The sequence below is a fragment of the Periplaneta americana genome, chromosome 9, assembly GCF_040183065.1.
Source record: "Periplaneta americana isolate PAMFEO1 chromosome 9, P.americana_PAMFEO1_priV1, whole genome shotgun sequence".
Classification (NCBI taxonomy): domain Eukaryota; kingdom Metazoa; phylum Arthropoda; class Insecta; order Blattodea; family Blattidae; genus Periplaneta; species Periplaneta americana.
The window spans coordinates 24544424-24549082 of NC_091125.1; the positions used below are offsets into that span (position 1 = coordinate 24544424).

The window sequence follows — 4659 nt, forward strand, 5'->3', positions numbered from 1 at the left end:
CTCTTTCACTGACTATGCTGATTGTTAATCCTATAAAAATAAAAGGAAGAATAGAAAGGTGAAAGATGTCCAATGTCTGGTCTATGCGTGACTAATTCTTTTACAGCTATGTCAACAGTCTTACTAACTGTTTATGAATTACTACCTGGCAACAGAAGGGTTGGCGTTACATGTTTGAGAGGGTTGAAGGGGGTGAAGGCGAGACCGACCAGAAACAATCTGGTCATATTCCAAACATTCTTTTGTCCTTTGTGTTTTGACGAATTACTGCTGGTGAATCCAGTTTCCTTGAAACTACACACAAACCACAACTATTCCTGATGAAAGGTAATCCAGAATAATTAATCAAAGACAAAATATCTTGCTATTATTCACACAAAACATGTGATTATATTTGAATATCTGTTAAAGCAATTGTAATATGACGAAAAATATGGTCTTATGCTATTTTTTTAATATTATTTAATGCTAAAATATGATAAAATATGCATTTACATTATATGACCAATATAAACCGTGTGATCGTGGTAAGAAAAGCTAAAAATCAGTTTAATTTAACTTAAGTTTATGAAAAGAAATCAGCATCAAAATATGACACGTCGTAGGAATCCGAAACCCTACAGTCATGACTAGACCGAGGAACTCCATGCAATAAATTGCATGTTTTTATTGATTTGGAATATTGAAAAAGTAAAAGTGGATCTTTGCCGATCATGGTTTTTACGTTCGAATAAAGCCAACCTTATTTTGTATAAATGCATATTTCAAGAATTTTGCACCTTAAAAGCATTGCACATTTTATTTTCCGTAATTTAACTGCATATATTAACTTCCTTTTTTTTGCCTAATTTATTGTCTAATATCAAAATTTCTCTCTGATAAAAATAAGAATAATTTCCAAGAAATCTAAAAATTCATATGAGAAGTAAAACCAGTAATATTCGTTAGTTATTATTGTTGAGGACATGAAATTACTGCGACGACATTGTTGCTAGTGCTCTGGTTTCACAGAAACAAAACTGCGACAATGAAGTCAAGTGGAGTGTAAATTTTCATTTCAGTAAATTTTACTACACAACCAAGCAGTGGGAAAAAATTTGATTTACTGTATTTTATAATACTTGTAACATAAAATATAGGCTAGTATACACAGATAAAATTTTAGCTCACCCCTGAAAGAGTAGAACTCGTTCTAAGACCATGGACAAGTTTTGTTACTATCTTGCTGTACACGTTTATTGTTCTGGTTACCATCTTAAGGGGTTAGGTACAGTTTACAGCAGTAAAATTTTTGGAAATATTCAACATTTTTTTCCTCCATTAATGTATCTTGTACAATAACGAAAATTGATATGTGTAAAACACCGTTCTTCTGCTATATGAAAAAAAAAATTTTACAATTAAAAAAATTATATATATATATATTTTTTTTTCAAAATTCAAAATGATGGCAATTTACTGTGCAGTGATGAAACGTTTCCATCATAACTCATAAACTTGTTAAATTTTTCATGTTCTCTCTCTTTTATTTTACTTCTGAAACTCATGTTTACAATATCAAGCTCTTTCAACTACATTTCTTAATATTATATTTTTTTATTGTGTTAGAAGAAAATGCTGATGTTTGACCATTTTTTAACAGAATTTATTTTTGTCAGCAAATCTATCAAAGTTAGAGAAGCGATTTTGCATCATATTGTAGATATGATATGCATAAATACACAAAAAATTTCATGACAGAATGTTGGATAATTTTTTAGTTATGTGGGAAACGCTTCATCACTGCACAGTAAATTGGATTTTGAAAAAAAAAAAAATAATAATAATTTGTTTAAATCGTAAAAATATTTTTTTCAAATAGCAGAAGGACAGTATTTTGCACATACTAATTGGCATTATTGTACAAGATAGAGTAATGGAGGAAAAAATGTTGAATATTTCCAAAATTTTATTGCTGTAAACTGTACCTAACCCCTTAATAGGAGAAGAAATAATACTAAATCTTTAGAAATGCACTTTTTGGAGAGAATGTTGAAGTAATTGTTTTAAATTTAATGAATATAAACTATTACTATTAATAAAACAAATATGATAAGAATAATATAGCCTACATAAAGCGGAAAATATTATTAATTATTAAACTATTTTTTGTTGTGAACTATAAACATAAATCAAATATGCTACTAACTTCTGGTAGAATTGGTTTCTAACAGAGGTAGGACCACTCCTCTTTGTTTAATGAACAATAAACAATGTTCAGCGCAAGGAGTACTGCGCACCTGACCAAACAAAGGACTAATTGGTAGGAATGTGTGTCTCGAGGAAAAAAAGAGAGACTGGCTAGACAGAGACAAAGATATATAGACTACAATAATTAAGCTCTCCGTTAATTAGAAGATTATGTTTCTTCTGGTAGAAGTGAACCCAGGAACCTAGTAGGATTACTCTTCGTACATTGACTTACAAATATGTTCGAGTTTTGGAAAATCCATATTGATAGATATTTTATCGAGTACTGTCGATTGCCAACAACATTATTTCACTGGTATAAAACTGCGTTAGCCCTTTTTATTGTTTAGCCTAATTACCAGTCTGTTGCATTTCTTCTCCTTCTTTTGATTATCTCACTTTTTTTTTTCCTTTCCATCATATCACTTCACTCCTTCTCGTTAAAAGGGGACCATTATCATTATAATCATCATCTATCATCATCATCATCATCATCATCACTGGCAATGGACTGGAAGTTACTGAATTCAATTCCGGGTGAGGACAAGATTGTTCATTTTGCCAAAACATCCAAAACGGCCCCCAGAATCACTCAGCCTCCTATAAAATTGAATACCGAGTCTTTCCCGAGAAGCGTGGCGTCGACCACACCACCTCATTACAGGGCTGCACAATGTGCAATTTTCTTAATCTAGCTGGACAAAATTAATAATTTCTCTCCTATTCAACAGATTTTCATGAAACGTTATGCAGAACTTTAAGGTAGCATATTTGATTTCAACACAAACTCTAATTACGTTTGTTTAAGGGTAAATTTATACAAAATTGATAACTTCTTTCCTATGTAAAATATTTTCATGAAATGTTATGCAGAACTTTAACGTAGCGTCTTTTATCTGAATACAAACTCTGACTACGTGTATGTAAGGGGAACTACCACTTTGTAGAGGGTGAATTTAGGCAAAATCAATAACTACTTTCCTATATAACATATATGTTGATGCAATTCTACACCTTGGTGTCCACACCTGTGGAGTAACGGTCAGCGCGTCTGGCCGCGAAACCAGGTGGCCCGGGTTCGAATCCCGGTTGGGGCAAGTTACCTGGTTGAGGTTTTTTCCGGGGTTTTCCCTCAACCCAATACGAGCAAATGCGGGTAACTTTCGGTGCTGGACTCCGGACTCATTTCACCGGCATTATCACCTCCATTTCATTCAGACGCTAAATAACCTAGATGTTGATACAGCGTCGTAAAATAACCCAATCAAAACAAAACAATACACCTTGGTAGGTTCCAGAACATTGATTTGAGGAGTAGAATGCCAGTTGTACCTAAGTCAGTATTTCGCATTTTTTAGCTGATTCGTAATTATAATTCTTCTAGTCAGTGACTACACAAACGTAAATGTATTTTATCCGTCAGATGTGTAGTAGTCCAATAGATATTCTTACTAATACTACGAAAATGCAGCAATTTTACCTCCAAATGTAAACAAGTCCATTCATCCAATTAGAGTAGCTCTACTGGTTACATGCCAAGATGGCGACGCTCGGTTGTTTCTGCTTGAAGTTAGCGTGTGCAAGTGTGTAAACTGTGTTTGGTTATTCGAATGGAAAATACAGAAATAAATCGACCAAATAAGAAATCGAGAAATAAACAGATTTGGAAGAAGAACTCTAGAAAAGCCTTAAATTAATGGTTATTATTTTTTAAACATGTTAAATTATTAACCATGAGATTAACATCTTGAGGTTAAATAATGTGTTTTATGAGCTTGTAAGTAGAAAATTTTCAAAATTAATGAGTATGAAATTCCAGAAGAACAAAAGAATAATGGCAAAATAACAGTAATGGGAGTTTATAATGTACTAACGACTGGATGCAAGCCCAAAGAATTATTTGAGGAAATTACTATTAAATACGAGAAAAATTCGTACCGGCACCGGGAATCGAACCCAGGACCTCTCAGCTCTGCGCGCTGAGCGCTCTTACCAACTGAGCCATGCCGGGACACGATCCACGGAGCCGGCCGAAAACCCCTCGTAATGCTTTTTTACGGCCTTACTACCTGCACTTGAGACGATACACGTCATATATGCAGGAGCGCATATTTTAAATGACTTTATGGCCATATTCAACATCAGTTTCGTATTTTTTGTCATATATTATTATTATTGTTATTATTATTATTGTCATCATCATCATCATCATCATCATTTGAAAGTTGCTGAATTGACAATAAAGAACCATTGTAATCTCTACAGGTCTTCTTCCAATCATAAATGTTAACGTCCTCATGTCTTGTTCTAGCTCGCCTAAATATGTATAGAAATATTGCTCTTCCATGTGGTAGTTCTTCTAAAACTCTCTTAATTTTGTTTTATTCCGGGGCTCTTACTCTATGACGTATCCATTTTAGCCTTTTAGTT

General features: G+C 33.2%; 1 non-coding gene across 1 annotated transcript; it reads right to left on the minus strand.

Annotated features, from left to right (window-relative positions):
- Positions 1–4164: 4164 nt before the first annotated feature.
- Positions 4165–4240, minus strand: TRNAC-GCA (transfer RNA cysteine (anticodon GCA)). Its single transcript has one exon. It is a non-coding gene; the product is annotated as a tRNA-Cys (tRNA).
- Positions 4241–4659: the final 419 nt, after the last annotated feature.